The sequence below is a fragment of the Peromyscus maniculatus genome, chromosome 1, assembly GCF_049852395.1.
Source record: "Peromyscus maniculatus bairdii isolate BWxNUB_F1_BW_parent chromosome 1, HU_Pman_BW_mat_3.1, whole genome shotgun sequence".
In the NCBI taxonomy this organism is placed as follows: Eukaryota; Metazoa; Chordata; class Mammalia; order Rodentia; family Cricetidae; genus Peromyscus; species Peromyscus maniculatus.
In genome coordinates this window covers 95,460,360-95,479,641 of record NC_134852.1, presented here as the reverse complement: position 1 = coordinate 95,479,641, position 19,282 = coordinate 95,460,360, and the positions used below count along the sequence as shown (strand labels likewise).

The following is a 19,282-nucleotide window of genomic DNA, read 5'->3' as shown; positions in this document are numbered from 1 at the left end:
CAGCTCTTGCGTGCTTCAGTGACACACCTAGAATTCTTTTGAGAATTCCTCACTGGGCATGGCTTGGAGTGGCCAAGCCTCTGGGCATGCTCCATCCTGCCCCAGACTCTTTGGATCCGTGGTGCTAGGGTTTTACACAGTATAAGGTGGGGCCTGAACAGAAGCAAAGTACCAAAAGGGATGAGTAAGGAGACAGGAACAGAACCAAGGGCGCAGCTGGTGTTGCCCAACAGCACAGTTTTCCTTAGCAAAGCTCACCGCCCATGCTGAAGAACAAAGGGTGTTCATATCCAGGGCCGGGACTGGCAAAGGAGGAGCAGATGACAGAGAAGGAAATGTTTTGGAAGCTCATTCTCCCCAGTCTTACCATTTCAGATCAGTCCCTTTACTCTCCGAAGACATTTAATGTGAGTTTGTCCATTCTGTCTTCCTGGCCACCCTCAGAATGTATTGATCTTTCTTGTCTATCATTTCTCTCCACAAAGTATTGCGAAAGTCTCAGACATGATTCACATTATTCCCCTGATAATATGTTGCTTAACATTTGATATTAGCGACTTTAATAAAGGTTACACAAGAAAATAAAATAAAGCTTACCTCAGTAGATTTTCACATGTAAGCTCTCCATTAAGTACCGCCGATGCTCTTTCTGATGTCACGGGAGACGGGAATGGTCAGAGATCTAGTTTTCTGCTCAGAAGAAATTGGGGGCTGAGTTGGGAATTGGAGGAACATGTGCAAATCTTTCCTCCTAGATTGTTCATTCCAAAAGAAAACACTGGAAAAATTAAAGGGGGGCTTGTTAATGGTTTATTAAAATTATATCTGTCAGCATCTCCAAACAGTGGGAGTTTGTGATTGACTCCACTGGAAACAGTAGCTATCTTAGTTACTCTGCTGTTGCTGTGATAAGCGCCATGACCAAGGCAGCTTACAGAAGGAAGCGTTTAATTTGGTCTTCAGTTTTCAGATTTCAGAGTTTCAGAGAGTTACAGTCCATGATGATGGAACAAAGGCACAGTGGTAGGAACAGCTGAGCACTTACATCATATTCACAAGTAGGAGACAGAGAGAACTAAATTCGAAAGGCATGGACTTTTGAAACCCCCAAGCCCTACCCCCTCTGTGATACACCTCTCAACCCCTCAAAGATAATGCCAGCCTTTCTGCTTCTGATTTTTTTGGCAGTGTTAACCACTGAGTTGAGAATGTGGCTGGATGAGCAGGGAAGGCAGGAAGCTCGGGATGGGTACCTGGAATGGAGGGGCTACAGACCATCCCAGAAGCAATGTCTCCAAGGCAGGTGGAGTAGGAGTTGAAAGATACAGGGAAAGAAGCAGGCTGTTCAAGATTTAAATGTTGAGAGACCCAAGAGTGCAGATGCACATCTGCATGCCATCTGTGAAATGAGCTGTGAAAGCAAACTGCAGAGAAATGCACACACTTTCGCACCATTCCCTTTTACAGTCAGTTCACGACAGCTCTTTTGAAATAAATAAATCTATACCAGTTCAGGGATCTGGGGGCTTTAATGGGCAACTGAACATGCAAATGGAAAGCATCAGGATCTAACAAGGAAGAATCGGCAATTCCACAGCAGCAGTGACGTCATTGTGATAAGTCCTGCAGCCTTGTGATTTGGTATTCCTGAGTTATCCTCTTCTCATTATATTCTCACCGGGGAAAAGCTTTCCAGGCATGTCATCCCCGGATGGATCTGCAAAGAGCCTGAGATTTGGTGGGGTATGGAGACCCAGTGTGTCTCAGAACTGCCAATTGGCTGAAAAGTTAAAAGACTATAAAGATACATGGACAGGCAGACAGACAGATAGTTAAAGAGGCACACAGACAGGTAGGCAGACAATGCCAAGCAGTTTTTTCCACTTATCAGAACTCGAGGCTTAATATTATTTCCTGTGGTCTCAGAAGTGAGTGGGATGCAAATTTTCTGACCCGTCTCTTTGCATAAAAGGTCCTTGACACTCTTTGGGGCACACCAGACTGGATCATTCCATAATTACTGCCTTGATCTGTCAAGTAGCATCAATTAACCCAGCTGCCTCTCATTTATTATCATAGTACCCATGTTTACAGCCCTTGGCTTACTCACAGTGCTCTTTAATCAAACTGTGTGTGGGCTCACAATCTAAGTCTCTCAACGTACGAAGGACATCAGATGTGCCTGTTCACTGGACCTCCCAGATGGCTAAGGAAGGCATGAACCAGTTGTATAATGACAGCGTATAAGAATTATGTGGTACTTAGGAAGCTAGTGGCTGATGAACATTCTCCCTGAAGCAGAAGTGATGGGTGACTGAGATGCTATGGCACTGGACTAGAGGCATATCATTGTCTAAAGTTCAAAAGTCTGAGGATAAGACTTGCACGATCAGGGTATCAAAGCAAGAGCTACCATTGACCTCCACTCATCTGCTAAGCAGCACCACCTCTGGTTTCTTTGCTTTTTTATTTTATTTGTTTGCTGTTTGTTTTTGGAAGCGAGGTCACCTGTAGCCCAGGCTGACCTCAAACTTGCTGTACTTCTGAGAATGACCCAGTGATATTTTAACTGATCCTCCTACCTCTAATTCCCAAGTGCTGGGAGTACATGTGTGTGCCACCACACCCAGTCTGTGGGGTGCTAGGGAATCAACACAGGGCTTCCTAAATGCTACTCAAGTGCCATACCAAGTAGACTATATCCTTGGCCCCCTCCTGGCCTCTTGACTGAAGAATGGGAAGGAGAGAGCCTTATCTGAATCTGGTCCACAAAGGCTCCAGTGAGACTCTGCCCGGATTCTGACAGTTTTATCTTCCGTGTGTGAATGCATGCACAGTGTTACACACTGACTCCTCAGCAGCCCCAAAGAAATCCTGCCACTAGACACATCGGCCAACTTTTCCAGTCATGTCCAACTTGACATGACTCTGCATGCAGCTATAATACAGGATTTTCCTCACATAGCCATCCTCACACCCGAGAAAGAGTCCATGCAGAAATGACATCTCTCTGCCATTCCCTGTCCAAACCCAAGGAACACAGGGCTCCTCCCCACCCCAGTAATTCTTTCTTGGTTTGCAAATCATACTCTGCACCCCTAATGTTTGCTGTAGATTTGGAAATGATTTGAACATGGGTGCTGGATTTACTTTAAATGATTTCTGGATTATACACGAACCCAGATACATGTTAATTGTGTGGTGTTTCCTTCTGTTGCTTTAATAGTGAACGCCAGACTTAAGTCCTATGCTCTGTAATTAGATAAACTATCTTTTTTGTACTTGTTATTTTTTTGTTGTTATTGTTTTTACATCCCAACAGCAGTTTCCCTCCCTTCTCTTCTCCAAGTCCCTCCCCTCCTCCTCTGTTTCTCTTCAGAAAAGGGCAGGCCTTCTATGGATATCAACCAGCCATGGTATATCAAGTTGTGGTGAGACTAGGCACCTCCTCTTCTACTAAGGCTGGACAAGGCAACCCGGTAGGAGGAAAGGGTCCCAAAAGCAGGCAACAGAGTCAGAGACAGTCCCTGTTCCCGCTGTTAGGAGTCCCACAAGAAGAACAAGCTACACAACTGTCACATACATGCAGAGGGCCTACGTCAGTCCCAAGCAGGCTCCCTGGTTGTTGGTTCAGTCTCTGTGAGCCTCTATGAGCCCAGGTTAGTTGATTCCGTGGGTTTTCTTGTGGTGTCCTTGACTCCTCTGGCTTCTATAATCCTTTCTCCTCATCTTCCACAGGATTCCCCAAGCTCTGCCTAATGTTTGACTGTGGGTCTCTGCATTTGTTTCCATTGTTTGCTGAGTGAAGCCTCTCTGATGACCACTGGGCTAGGCATCAATCTATGAGTATAGCAGAATATCATTAGGAATCATTTCATTGACTTCCCCCCCCCCCCCCAGTTATTGCTGCAGGCCACAGGAATATATCATAAGAACTCAGCTGGTTATAGCAAAGTCACTACCTGGAGGGATCAGGGAACTCCTCCAGAGGAAGCCAAATTCCAAGGAGTTTTTGGTGTTTCTTGGCTTGTTATATATCAGCTGTATTCTGTTATGAAAATCATGTGTGCCTTCATAGTTTTTCCAATTGACTTTCCCCTAAGAAGGACTAACAGTGTAGACTGATCACTCTCTGGACATACACATTCCAGGTATTTGGAGAACAGCCTCAGGAAAGGCTTTCTCTGGAATCAGATTATCTCCCTTAGCCACTTTCAAGGACTACAGGAAACACCACCCAGGTGGTCGCCCAACTTCCAAGGACTAACAATGATAACAGCCCACGTGCAAGTCTCCTGACTTATGGTAAATTCCACAAGGAGACACCACCTAGGAGAGGTGGACGTTAAGTAATAGCTTTACACAATTTAGCTCAGACCCTCCCTTTTTATACCGGGACTTCCAGGGCACAGGGGGGAGAAGACAAAAGAGAATGGAAGAACTAGATGGGTAAGAACTTGAGAGGAACGAACTGAGATGGGGAAGAACTAGATTGAAGGGCTAAAAGAGAGGACTAGAGGAATGAGATGGAAGATGAGGAAGAGCCAGATGGGGAAGAACAAGATGAGGAAGAGCCAGATGAGAGAGAAGGAGACAGGAGAGGAGCTGATAGGAGAAAGAACTAGATAGATGAGAACCTAGAAGGGACAGAACTAGATGAAGGAATTAAGATAGAACCTAGAGGGGACAGTAGATAAATATAGAGAAATCAGGCAAGAAAGGAGCTAGACACGAGAGCAGAATAGAAGCTGTGTAGAGAGAGAACTATCACAGAATAATAAAGTGTATGAACTAAGGAGTTTCGTGTACATAGATTAATTTCTTTTCATCAAAGATTAATTATCAGCTGGTTGTAGATTCTTCCCGGACCCTGGGAGGGGACTGTTGAGGGGCTGGACCCCCTTAGTCCCTGATAAGTTATGTTTGGTTCTATCCCAGGTCTCTGGGCTATCCTGTCCTGGCCCTCCACACTCTGTCAGAGGTGAGCTCCCTCTCATGGTATGGGTCTCAAACCAGACCAGTCATTGGCCACTCCCACAATTTCTGCTCCCGTTTTTACCCCAGCACATCTTATAAGCAGGACAAATTGTAGGTGGAAGGTTTTGTGGCTAGCTTAGTGTCCCAGTCCCTTCACTGGAAAGTCTTGCCTGGTTACAGGAGATGGCTGGCTCAGGCTCTGTATCTCTCATTGTCAGGAGTCCTAGCTAGGGTCACCCTCATGGATTCCTGGGAGTTTCCATTGCTCTAGGATTCTAGCTCATCCCAGAGATGCCCTCTGATTCCACTGTCTCTCCCAGGACTCCCTCCATCCTCTCCACCACCTGATCCCTACTGTTCCCATGCCCATCCCCAATCCAGACCCCTCTCCACCTCCACCGGAAATGTCTCTTCTACTCCTGCTTCACAGTGAGATTCATGCGTCTCCCCTTGAGCCTTCCTTGCTACTTAGCTTCCCTGGGTCTGGGAATTGCAGCACAGCTGACCTTTACTTTACAGCTAACATCCACTTATAAGTGAGTACATACCATGTTGGTCCTTCTGGGTCTGGGCTACTTCATTCAGGATGATCTTTTCTAGTTTCATTCATTTGCCAGTACATTTCGTGATGTCATTGTATTTAACAGCTGAGTAATACTCCACTGTGTATATGTACCCCATTTTCTTTATCAGTTCTTCAGTTGAGGGACATGCAGTTTGTTTCCAATTTCTGGCTATTAGGAATAAAGCTGCTGTGAACATAGCTGAGCTCGTGTCCTTGTCCTTGTGGTATGGTTGAGCATCCTTTGGGTATATGCCCAAGAGTGGTATCATTGAGTCTTGAAGTAGATTGATTCCCAGTTTTCTGAGAAACTGTCATTGACTTTCAAAGTGGCTGCACACGTTTGCACTCCCCTCAGCAATGCAGGATTAGTCCCCTTGCTCCACCTCCTCTCCAGCATGAGCCGTCACTTGTGTTTTTGATCTTAACCATTCTGACAGTTGTAAGATGGAATCTCAGAGTCCTTTTGGTTTGCATTTCCCTGATGACTAAGGATGTTGAACTTTTCTTTGTTTCTCAGCCATTTGAGATTCCTGTTGAGAATTCTCTGTTTAGGTCAGTACCTCATTTTTTAATTGAATTATTTGTTTTTTTTTTTATGTCTCATTTCTTGAGTTCCTTATATATTTTAGAGATCAGCCCTCTGTCAGATGTGGAGTTGGTGAAGATCTTTTCGCATTCTGTAGACTGCCATTTTGTCTTCTTTACCATGTCCTTTGCCTTACAGAAGCTTTAGATAAACTTTTGTTTTGTTTTGTTTTTGTTTTTTCGAGACAAGGTTTCTCTGTGTAGCTTTGCGCCTTTCCTGGAACTCACTTGGTAGCCCAGGCTGGCCTCGAACTCACAGAGATCCACCTGGCTCTGCCTCCCAAGTGCTGGGACTAAAGGCGTGCGCCACCACCGCCCGGCTAAATAAACAATCTTAAAGGAAGACAACCTGTCCTGCAGTTCCCTCACAGAGCCCACCATGATTTTGTATGTGTCATTACTCAGCAAAGTCCTTTGTACGTTTGCACGTGTGTGCATGCATGTGAAGGCCAGAGGTCCACCTTCAGGTATCATTCAGAAGGTTTTCTACTGTGTTTTCTGAGACAGGGACTCTCAATGGGATCTGATGCTTGTTGATTCAACTAGGCCACTGGCCAGAGAGACCCAGAGATCTACCAGTCTCCACCTCCCCAGGGCTGGCACTAGAAGCACGCAGCATCATGCCTGGCATTTTACATAGGTGCTTGGCATTTAGTCCAGATATTCATGTTTCCAGGGCAAGCTCCTTACCAATTGAACATCTCTCTAACCCTGCAACATCTTTTTTTAATGAGTGGCTAGCTTCTAATGGCTCACCTGAGTCCTCACTGCTGCTTGAAATAGGACCACACATGGGGTTGCACACACCAAGGTAATAGTTGAAGCCTATGTTTTCCTGTTAGCCCATTCAATCATCTCTCCCTCTACAATTTTCAGCAAATAATTGCTCATGTAACTGACTAGCCAGGTGACAAAGTCCACGTCCCTCACCATATGCTCTGACAGTATTTGGATCTTGAGTGTCCCCAAAGTGCTCGTGTTGCAGGCTTGGTCCACAGAGTGGTGCACTTAGGAATTAGTGGATCTTTTTAAGATGTGAGCCCTAGTGAGAGTCCTTCAGGTCACTGGGGGCTTACCCACAAAAGGAACTCTGGCTTCCTGGCTATGACATCACTCCTGCCCCGATCTGCTGCCTCATCTCGGAGCCCAATTGATCCTCCAAAACTATGGGCCAGAATAGACCTTTCCTCTCTATAAACTGATGGTCTCTGGTGTTTGTTAGAGTGATGTGAAGCCGATTTACACATTGTCTTCTCCTATCTCTTCTTGCTTACACTGAACTGTGCAGGCATGATGCTGCCTCTGGCCAAGCTGCCCTGCCCCTTCCCTGGGCAAGACCTCAACTGCCCCCCACTGGATCCCTCTGCCCACCAGTCTTCCATCCCAGCAAAGAATTGGCCTTCCCAAGGCCATGAGATACATCCATGTTTCTCCCCTCCTCAACACAAACACCACCGACGCCTCCAAACCAAGCCTTGTTCTCATGTAATGGAAGTATATTTGACCCAGGCTGGTATCCATCTCAAACTCAGAACATGGCATCGTTTGGAAACAGCCTCTGAAGATTTAATTCAGAACAACTAGGCAAAATCACTGGAGATGTGTGGCCTACGGGCGACCGTTGCGTACGAATCCAGCTGGACACTAATCCTAGTTGCTTTTTCTTACAGGTTCTCAGCAAACTGTAACAGAGGCTCACAGTGGGGTGTGCACAGCGTGCTACAGCCACTGACCCTGCCTCCAGCGATGCACCCCCGTTCTGACATTAGATAAAGATAAAGCAGGGGCATTTCGGCTTGGGTGAAATCAGTTTTGTCCCGGTCAGCATGTTCTGAGAACAAAGGTCATGAGAAGATAGCAGCAGAGGTGAACACTGCCTCTGTGTGCTTCCAACCATCTGGGATCCCCAAAAGCCTGGATCAGGCCAGGAGAACGATCTCTCTTCGGGCCTTGTCGGGAAGTCTGGCCCTGATAACTCTTCAACTTTAGGCTTGTGACTTCTAGGCTCATGACAGAGTCGGTTTATCACCCACCACGGCACCCAGTTTGTGATGATTTCCTACTGTGCAGCAAAAGAATGAATGCAATCCACTTTATCCTCTTCCTCACCAAAAGCTCAAATAAACGCATAAGCCAAAGGTTGGGGTAGTACTCAGTGGATAGTGCTTGCCAAGCATGCATTAGCCCTGGGTGTGATCCTTGGCAACACACACACACACACACACACACACACACACACACACACACACACACCACCACCACCACCACCACCACTACCACCACCAGCATTTTTATTGAGCAATTAATATGTCTTGCTCTCCCAATGTATAACCTACTTGATCTCTAGTCTCACTAAAGATAACTCACCATCCAAATGTGTACAGATGAGTTAATGAAACAGAATGCTCCTTGAAGACTATAAGCCTAGTAAGTAATGGGGGCCAGGTGGGCCTACCAGATTCCTGAGTCCAAACTCTTTGCTGGGATCTCCAGTCCCTGGTGGTGTGACTTTCATTCTGTTGAACATGTTCTTTCTAAGATGGTGATGGATCTTTTAATACTTAACTCAAATGTCTTGGGCCGTGTATGTAGCTCAGGCAGTGGAGTGTCTGCCTGCATGCACGAGGCCCTAGGTTCAGCCCTCAGTGCTGCATAAGCCGTGAATGGTGGCCTATACCTGTAATCCCCAACTTTAGGAGGTAGAGAAAGGAGGATCAGAAGTTCAAGGTCATGCTCAGCTGCATAGCGAGTTGAAAGACACCCTGGGATATATGACACCGGTTCTCAAAAATGATTGATTTATGTTCCAACATTTCACGTCTGATTTGTTGACCTTCTCCAATTTGCAAATCATTTTGTTTGTTTGTTTGTTTGTTTGTTTTAAGGCAGGTTTCACAAGGTAGCTGGGGCTGGCCTTGAACTTTTGGTCCTCCTGCCTGAGCCTCAGGAATGCTAGAAAAACAAATGTGAGCCACCATGTTGGAACGTAGTCCTCCTCTCCTGCTTCTTTTCCTTCTTTCCTCTCCATCTCCTTTACTTCCTTCCCTTTTCTTCACCTCTGCTGTGGCCCCCAGATCCTTCCTTTACCCCCACGATTTCGACCATCACTTGTTCCATAACTTGCCTATACCTCACACACGTTGTATGTGGGCTTCCAACCAGCCTGGTCATCTTCTTCATGAATACCCTCCAAGTGCCCTGCAGTGACCTCACACACACTATTGACTCTACAATGTATTGTAGGTTTCCTCTGCCCATGGGACCGTCTCTTCCCAGAAACCAGCAGCACCAAGGCTCAAGGTTACCTTTACTCCCTGCCCCCTTCTCCCGAGTCAGCTTCTGAACCTTTCCAATCAATCTGACGCAATCTCCGGCAAATCTCTCTGTCTGTCCACCCTGTTATCTACTGAGTCCGACTCTCATTGTCCTCTCTCTGGGTTTGCTGCATCATCGCAGCCCTCTTATCTGTGATGGTTCCTGTTTGTAATGTGATGTATCTGTGATGGTTCCTGTTTGTAATCCACCCTTCACATTACTGCTATCGCCTTGTCTCTGAAAGGTACATTTCTTCCTCAGAGAGTCTACCAGGTGGCTCCGGGCCTGGAGGAGCCCACCTGATGTTTCCTCATTCCTTTGTATCTAGGGCCCCAGGCCCTGCCTAGGCTTACACATACCTTCCCCTAAGCATTCTCTAGAATAGGTTCTCAACCTCTTGCTTCACGGTTTCTCCCTCCAGCTGTTCCAGATGTTTTCTCCTTGGTCCATCCTCCCTGTGTACTTGTAAGAGCCCAGGTGTGCTGGAACTGTACTTAGCGTTCTATGGCACTTTGGGAAACCATCAACCCTGTAGTTCTAAGTTTCTCTGGCTTCTCCAAAGTCAGTTTTAATATTACGAGATGCCACGTCACTCCCACCTGTATGACCATGGAGAATTATTCAACCTCCCCAGTCTCCTGAGTTCCCTGTTTGGGCAGCCGAGACCTTTATTGAGGCCCCTTCACCATCTACCTCTCCTTCTGCCAGGGTGTTTCTCTTCCTTCTGTGTCACAGATGTTGCTGCCAACAGCCCTCCCTGGAGAACTTCCTGCGTGCCAGCCTCCTAAAGAGCATGTTATGGCAGTACCTTGCCCTGCCTGGCACAGAGGCAGGCCCCATGAAGGGGAGTTGCTTCGTACTTCTTCTTAGGCACTCTGGATGCTTTGCTCTGCTCCGGGGTGCCTCTGCTGATGCCTTCCTTTCCAAGATGTGGAGTGGAAGCTTCTTGGCACTGTGTGGCACACTCTCCATGAGCCCCTCTTAGCTGTGACCTCTCTGTGCTGGCACAGGGTAGGCATGAATGGTTGCTGGTTCACTCTCTCATCCAGAGTCAGAATACCTTTGTTTCCAGATTCCAGACTCCGCCCCATTGTGTTTATGACAGCCCGTGGGGCTCATTTGAAGACACTCAGTTGCTTGAGTTTGTGGAAGACTTATTAGTAAAGGCTGTGAACGGTGAGCATTTGAAATCCGGGCTACTATTTCTAATGCCTGGGAATAAGCAATTATTCCTGTGGACCATAGAAACTGACTTAGTTGATAGGAAGCACTTGGTGACTCTCAGGGAGTAGCCTACAAGGGCTTGTGGCGGTGAGTTCCTTAGGGAACTCACATCACTCAGCCTTCTGTCCTTCCTCCAGAGACTGGCTTAGGAAGTTTTGGTACCCAGAACCACTGGGTTGAGGACTCTTGGATATCGAGACAGTAGAGCTAATGAGCATGGACCACCCTTCCCTTCTTGTGGCCTTCCCTTCAGTGACAAGGGTACAAAGAAACTAGTGCAGGGGGATGGCAGGAAGGGGAGGTTTGTCCATTTGCTTACACAATGAGGGGAGGTTCCAGGAAGCATAGAGATTGAAGCTGAGAGAGTAGAGTTTCCACAGTAATTGCTGACAGGAATGACTGTCTCCAACAGAAAGGCTTGCTTAGAACAAAGGTCACACTCTGTAAGACAGAAGAAATACTTTGACAGGTTTCCGCATCGTGGACTATGGGCACTTCAGCCTTTCGGTCTCCTGTCATTAAAACCATTCTGTGACTACAGGAATTGAAGCCGTGAGTGGGGGGTAGGGATTGGAGGTGGCATCAGCAAAATCAGTATATGAAAGAAGCTAGTTGGTAGACTTGGAACCCATTGCCCACCTGGGCTGCAGGTAACAGAGAATGTCTTTAAAAAAAGCCTTTGAGATATAAACATAAGGAAAACAGGTGCCTGTAAAAGGTCATGAGCCTCATGGGCATGTGGGGTGTGTGTGTATGTGTGTATGTGTGTGTGTGTGTGTGTGTGTGTGTGTGTGTGTATGTGTGTGTGTGTTTCTCAGCTATTCCTGGGAAGATGTGGACAAATCTCTACTCACCCCAGACAGGGAACCAACGAAAGACTAAAGTAAAGAAATTGCCGAAGTCCCACTTGGTGAGTTTTATTGAGATTTCTTACAGGAATATGGGGAAGAGGTTACCCAAATGACCTAAAGACAGCTGCATCACCAAAAGCCGCCTCCCCCCCCCTCCCCACACACACACACATACACCGGCATGGTGCCTCACAAAAGCCAGAAACCTGAAGCTCAGTGCTTGACAATTTAAAAAGCATCACTTCTGGGCAACTCAGTCTCTGCCTCTTCCAGGCAGCTCAGCTGCTCTTAGCCTGCTCTACAGCAGCTTGATTTGTTTGACCATGTCCGTCAGGAGTCCTTATAGCTTATAAATGCTTAGGGAAGGGGGGGCCCAGTGGACCTGGTCAGTTTTAGGCTTCCTGAAGCCTTTGAGTTTCTTACTTCTTGAGCTTAACAAGGTCCCCTGCAGGAGGTAATGTTCTGGCTCCTTTTAGAACAGCCTATGTTTTAAGAGTGCCCGCCCCCCACCCCCGCAAGTTGGAAGGTTTTGTGTAGGAGGGAATTGCTACCTATGAGCTCACAAGCCTGTTCCCAGTCTTGGGAATGCCTTACCCTTTCTTAATAAATTATCCTTGTTTCTGTTTCTAACTGTCTGTCCCTGGTACATGTCATAGTCCTGAAACACAAGAATCTGAAAAATCTCACCAGGAGTCCTCCAAACTCAGATCTGTCCCTATAACAAAAGCAAATATCATGCATTAAAATACATTACATTAAAATATTACCTCTAACAAAAGTTCATTTTTTTTTCCCCTTCGGATTTGAGAAGATATCACACATTTATTGGGACTTAGCTGCTGAGTCGCCAGGCCTAAAAGGCAGCAGAAAGAAGGCAGGAGAAAATCCCCACGGCATCCTAACTATAATGAGTTCCTTCTGCCATCACCTGTAGAGAGAGCACAGGCAGAGCCGGGAAAGAAATGGCAGGTTTGGAAGAGCTGTTGGCAGAAAAGAAAGGGTGTCACTGAGACGGTTGCCAAGCAACAGCAGACGCGGAAGTGGAGAGGTTGCTGAAGGGGCCTTACACTGGAGCCCGTCCACAATGCTTGTAGAATCATCCTGTGGTCCTTGGTGCTTCTGGGGCGCGGCACCAGCGGATGCTCTAGAGACATACCTCCACACAGCACTGGGCACTCCTCCCGGACCAGATGGGATTATTTCTTTCCCAAACAGTCCGATGTCTCTCTGCTGCCTACAAAACAAGCGAAAGTCCTTTTAGTATGCCACAGAAGGCATTGCAAAAATAAAGCCTATTTTTTATTTTCCAACATTCTGCAAGTAACAATGCTCATTATAGGAACTCTGGAAAGCATAAGGGGAGAAGAATGCAAAGTAAACATTCCCCAGAGTCTTAGCACCAAACATTGCTGCAGCCACCATGGTTCCATGTTTCTCTCTGTGAGTCTAGGATCATGCCACCCAGCCTTGCTTAGGGAACCGGGCAATGTCAGGAAGCAGCAATGTAACTTCACCAGGGGAAGAGGGCAGACTCCCCTGCGGAATGTGGAGTTGGAATCTAAGCTCCTGTGTTGACAGTGAAGCCCCTTAGAGGAGGAAGTAAGACACCCCTCCCCCCTCCACAAGGCCTTTATAATTTAGCTACAGTCTTTGATTTAAATTCACCTCCAGCCAACAAGTGGCCTTGAACACGGTACAAGATACATCATCTGCTGGCTCTCCCCCATGCTAGCACAAAACGTCTTTGGGTTCTGCACTGGTTTTTGTGTGTCCTCAGAGCTGGCCCTGCATCCCCACAAGACCCAGCTGGAAAGGCTATCCCCACAGTACTGACTCATTCTGTCCTCTCAAAGTGCATCCACTATCTCTCCTATTACTGCCACCGTGAAAATGACACAATAACCATGGGACTGAAGGTCTCTCTCCTGGAGGACAAGACCATGGTCTAGCCCAACCTCGTGACTTTCTTTTTTTAAAAAAACTCTGTTCATTTCTTTCTGGAAAGCATTATATATATATGAATTATGTCCATTATGCCCTGTCACATGCCAGAAATTATTTAAGAAAGTGTGCAGGGAAGCTAGGCATAGAGGTACATGCCTGTCATTCCAGCATTTGGTAGGTGGAGTCAGGGGGATCAGGGATTCAAGGGCATCCTCAGCTACATAGTGGATCTGTGAGCGGCCTGGGCAACAAGAGGCCTGTCTCCAAAAAAAGGAGGAGTGGGGAGGAAGAAAGGGAGGAAGGTTGGGAGAGAGGGAAAGAAGAAGGGGGAAATGGCGGGGGCGAGAATAAGAACCTAGATAGGTGTATGTAAAGGAAAAAATAGAGAAGCCACAGAGTAAAATGAAAAGTCAATTACAATTGCAAATGATGGCTACTGCCCGACTTTAGGAGGGGAAGCATTTGGCAGTGAGCCCTGGGCCAGCCAAAGTGAGAGGGTCTCTTCTAGAACACACAATTCACAGTTCGTGACTATGGCTGGACTCGGGCAGGCAGGGAGAGGATACTTCATTACCCAGCTTTTCTTGGAATTGAGGTTAAGTGGAAATTGCTCCCTCGCGCTTCTGGTACAGAGGATTTTGTATGGCAGGACGAAACCGGTTTTCTACTGCTAGTCAAAGAATTTCAGCGAAGCTTGGCGGTAAAAACAATGTGTTACTGTTCCCTGTGGCTCTCTGGAAGGGCCTGGCTGGAGGTCTCCCCATGGGTCCCCTGTGGAAGATGACAATGTTGTGAGAAGTTTGTTTTTCCTTGGAAGTACGGAGTCTGAGCTGGGACCATTGGAGGACGTGGATATTGATACACCATATCTAAGTACATACACCCTGCTGTTGTCTAGCTTGAGTTTCTTCACATCACAGCAGCTGGCTTTCCCCTATAGGAAACATAACCAAAGAATTGCAAGTTCCCCTAAGACCTAAGCTTGAAGGTTTCCCAGAGTCACTTGTACAAAGCCCTATTAATCAGAGTAGCCACGTACAGACTTGGGACTGTAGCTCAGTGGCAGAGCGCTTGCCGAGCATGCAGAAGACCTTGGCTCCATCCTCAGCAATGGAAAATAAACAAGCAAACCAGAAAAAGAACGAGAACACTCACACTGCTCTTAGTGGTAATTAGTGGGATGGCATCCCAGTACTCAGGACACAGAGGCAGGAGGATTATAAATTAGAAGTAGACTCAGTTAAATAGGGAGTTCTAAGCCTACCTGGGGCTACATAGCGATGCAGCCACAGGCAAACCCAGTTTCACATGGGTAGGGAGATAGAATCCACCTCCTAGTGAGGGGACAAGCTATGCAGGGACAGAGGGAACCACAGGCTATCTGCTCATCTTCTGCAACCCTGTTTCTTTTTTCTCAGCATAGCCTTTGACAATAATTCATTCGCAAATACTTGGTTTCAGTTGACAAACGGTCATTGGGTATACACTGTGAAAATCAGTAGAGTATGGTGAATCTAGACTTTTCTACTTATTAGTGCCGTAACCTTAGAAATGAGTTAACGTCACTACAACAGTTTCTTCATCTACAATTGAAGAAAATCATAGTACGTTCTTCATAAAGATGGTTGGGCAAAGAAACTAAGTCAATACATGTAAAGCGCCTGTGTCAATATATCATACACGAGCACGGCAATTACCCCTAAGTGTTCATTTCTATAATCACCACTAGCCCCGCCGTAATCATTGTATTCGAGGCACTATGATTTGCAAACAGAGCACAAAGCGTGTGTGCAAAGGAATTTTCCTGAAACAGACAAAACTTCTGTGGTCTGTGCCTGTCTGAGGTGACCTCACAGGTTTAAAAGGAGGACAGTAGTGGACCTGTGGCAAGCCATCTCAGTGCCAGGTGCTTGATCCAGTACCCGTGTTCTTGGTCACCCCCTTACAGCAGGCAGGACAGCCTTGTGTCCAGGTTCGCCCAGTTTTTAACTGGCAGAACTAGGGTTTGAACCCAAGTTCTTCACTGATGGGTCTATCAAAGGTTAAAGGATATTTGTTTTCTTTTACATCCCCCCAGGCCCTACCCTGCCATATCTTTTACTTTTTGAGACAGGATCTCTCTCATATAGCTCAAGTTGTCTTCAGACTTAGTATGTGGCTGTGGGTGACCTTGAACTTCTGACTCCCCTGCCTCTAACTCCTGAAGGCTAGGTTGAAAGTGTACGACCAGTATCCATGTAGCACTCCAACTAAGTTACATCCCTAGCCTTAGAGGAATTCTTTTTTTTTTTTTTTTTTTTTTTTTTCTCGGTTCGTTTTTTTTTTTTTTTTTTTAAGATGAATGACCATTTATTTTTATGTCTCAGTATTCTTTGATGTAACAGTTTTTTTTTTTGTGATATATATTTTTTATTTTTACAATACCATTCAGTTCTACATATCAGCCATGGGTTCCCCTATTCTCCCCCCTCCCACGCCCTCCCCTTACCCCCAGCCCACCCTCCATTCCCATCTCCTCCAGGACAAGTCCTCCCCCGAGGACTGTGATCGACTTGGTAGACTCAGTCCAGGGAGGTCCAGTCCCTTCCTCCCAGACTGAGCCAAGTGTCTCTGCATAAGCTCCAGGTTTCAAACAGCCAACTCATGGAATGAGCACAGGACTTGGTCCCACTGCCTAAATGCCTCCCAAACTGATCAAGCCAATCAACTGTCTCACCTATTCAGAGGGCCTGATCCAGCTGGGAGCCCCTCAGTCTTTGGTTCATAGTTCATGTGTTTCCATTCATTTGGCTATTTTTTTTTCAATAATTGAGTAAAACTGAAATTTATTATATGCCACAGTCGTCCTACGGACCTCCATGCTATATATATATAGCCTCTATGGTTCTATGGGTTGTGGTCTGATTGTTCATTTTATATCTAGAATCCACCAATGAGTGAGTACATACCATAACTGTCTTTCTGGGTTTGGGTTACCTCACTCAGGATGATATTTTCTAGTTCCATCCATTTGCCTGCAAATTTCATGCTTTCATTGTTTTTCTCTGCTGAGTAGTACTCCATTGTGTATATGTACCACATTTTTTTCATCCATTCTTCCGTTGATGGGCATCTAGGTTGTTTCCAGGTTCTGGCTATTACAAATAGTGCTGCTATGAACATAGCTGAGCATGTATGTTTATGGTATGTATCAGCATTCTTTGGGTATATGCCCAAGAGTGGGATGGCTGGGTCTTGAGGTAGTTTGATTCCTAATTTTCTGAGAAACCGCCATACTGATTTCCATAGTGGTTGTACAAGTTTACATTCCCACCAACAGTGGAGGAGTGTTCCCTTTGCTCCACATCCTCTCCAACATTGGTTGTCATTGGTGTTTTTGATCTTAGCCATTCTAACAGGTGTAAGGTGGTATCTCAGAGTCGTTTTGATTTGCATTTCTCTGATGATTAAGGATGTTGAGCATTTCTTTAAATGTCTTTCAGCCATTTGTAGTTCTTGTTTTGTGAATTCTCTGTTTAGCTCTTTAGCCCATTTTTTTAATTGGACTGTTCAGTGCTTTGATGTCTAGTTTCTTGAGTTCTTTATATATTGTGGAGATCAATCCTCTGTCAGATGTGGGGTTGGTGAAGATCTTTTCCCAATCTGTTGGCTGTCTTTTTGTCTTATTGACTGTGTCTTTTGCCCTGCAAAAGCTTCTCAGTTTTGAGAGGTCCCATTTATTAATGGTTGTGCTCAGGGTCTGTGCTGTCGGTGTTTTATTTAGGAAATGGTCTCCAGTGCCAATGCGTTCAAGAGTGCTTCCTATCTTCTTTTCTATTAAGTTTAGTGTAACTGGATTTATGTTTAGGTCTTTGATCCACTTGGACTTGAGTTTTGTGCATGGTGACAGATATGGATCTATTTGTAATCTTTTACATATTGACATCCAGTTATGCCAGCACCATTTGTTGAAGATACTTTCTTTGTTCCATTGTATAGTTTTGGCTCCTTTGTCAAAAACCAGGTGTTCATATGTGCATGGATTAATGTCAGGGTCTTCAATTCGATTCCATTGGTCCGTATGTCGGTTTTTATACCAGTACCAAGCTGTTTTTATTACTATAGCTCTATAGTAGAGTTTGAGGTCCGGGATGGTGATGCCTCCAAGGGTTGCTTTATCGTATAGGATTCTTTTAGCTTCTTTGTGAACCTTGTATTATGTACTGGAAATTGGTCACACGGTGCTGAACGGCTTGGGCATCAACCTTGGATTACAAGGTACTTTCTTCCAGGAAGTGTTGCTAGACATTTTTACAGATGGGAAACTTGGCATCACAGAAGTGGTTTTCCTGAAATGAGGATTCCAGCTCTACCCTACTCTCCGTGCTGAGTTACTCTACTAAAGCAAGCCTGTCTGTGAAGATTATCCACAAGAACAGAGCTTGTAAAGATGATGAGGTCCCACAAATTGGCAGAATACACACAGTAGAGAGACCACAAGGATGAGGGGAAAGCAGGTTGTATACCCAGAGGCCAATGGCAGCATCCATACTGGTATTCGCCAAAGACCAAAGTCAGGAAGAATACACTAGATGAAGACCTGTGGAAACGTGTCTCAGGTAGAATAAAGATGATGTGTCCAGGGAAGGGCATGTCCCTCCTGAGGACAGCACAGTGTTGTGTAGCCACAAGATGCAAGGGGAAACTGTATAGGTAGTTCAGGAGAGCAGAAGCAGAAACACTGGAGAAACTAGGCAACAGAACTCTGAGGTCGGGCCCTTAATTAAGGATGTCATCATCAGAGAAGGGAGGAGAGCGAGAGAAGAGACCAGTTGCAAGGCTGCCCCTCTTAGCACACCAAAGCATATACCCGGGTTCTTCAGAGGATCAGACCAACAGGTCATATGATGTAAGGTGGATGAGTGCAGGTGGACTACAGGCCTCAGCTGAGACATCTCATGACCTGCTGGCTGGCAGCCAGTGATGTCATTCAGTTCAGAGGTCTGAACTCAGTCTGAGGCCAACGTCTGGGGCTAGGAGAGGTTGTCCAAGAGAGGGACTTCGTCCTTCTACCTTTTTGTTCTATTCAGGTCCTCAAATGATTGAATGATCCTGCTCACATCTTCTTTACTAATGGTGATTGATAAAGAATACACAGACAGACAGACAGACGACAGACACACACACACAAAGAGAGAGAGAGACAGAGACAGAGACAAAGAGAGAGAGAGAGAGAGACAGAAACAGAGACAGAGAAACAGAGAGAGAGGCCTTTGAGGGAGAGCCAGGGGCTGTCTTGTTCATTCTTTTAAAGGACTTGTAAAGATTACATTTTATTTATTTTGTGGGTGTGGGAGTGCATGTGCCATGGTAGTCACATGGAGGTCAGAGAACAACTTTGAAGAGTTGGTTTTCTCCTTCCTTTTCATCACGTGGAACCCAGGGATCAAAGGCAGAATGTCAGGCTTGACTACAAGGCACCTTTACCCACCAAGTCATCTTGACCGCCCTCTGGACCATTTTCTTTAGTTCCTGCAGAAATGACTGCATAGATCTTGGGAACAACATTATGTTGCCCTTGTGCTAAGAGAAAATTACTTTTTCTTTGGACAACTTTCGTGCATTCTTGCTTTTCTTTTTCTTTACAGGGGAGAACATGAATGCAGTCCCCCACTGCCACAAATCATACAGTTGAGTTTTCTGGATGTGAGGAGATCTCAGGGTCAGCACAGCAGACTGTAGTAGATGGGCCTTACCCTGAGAACGCCATCTTCTTGACCTTGCCATCTCCCAGGCTGGTGAACGTTACTGATTAGTTTGTAGGACAGGGCCTGGCTACACA

The 19,282-nt window shown here is 46.0% G+C and overlaps 1 long non-coding RNA gene across 1 annotated transcript; it reads right to left on the bottom strand.

Annotated features, from left to right (window-relative positions):
* Positions 1-1,734: 1,734 nt before the first annotated feature.
* On the bottom strand, positions 1,735-15,738 carry LOC121826176 (uncharacterized). The gene is made up of 4 exons (XR_006068488.2): positions 14,036-15,738; positions 12,285-12,751; positions 5,526-11,107; positions 1,735-3,840 (listed from the first exon to the last, which is right to left on the bottom strand). It is a non-coding gene; the product is annotated as an uncharacterized LOC121826176 (long non-coding RNA).
* Between the last annotated feature and the right edge of the window lie 3,544 nt (positions 15,739-19,282).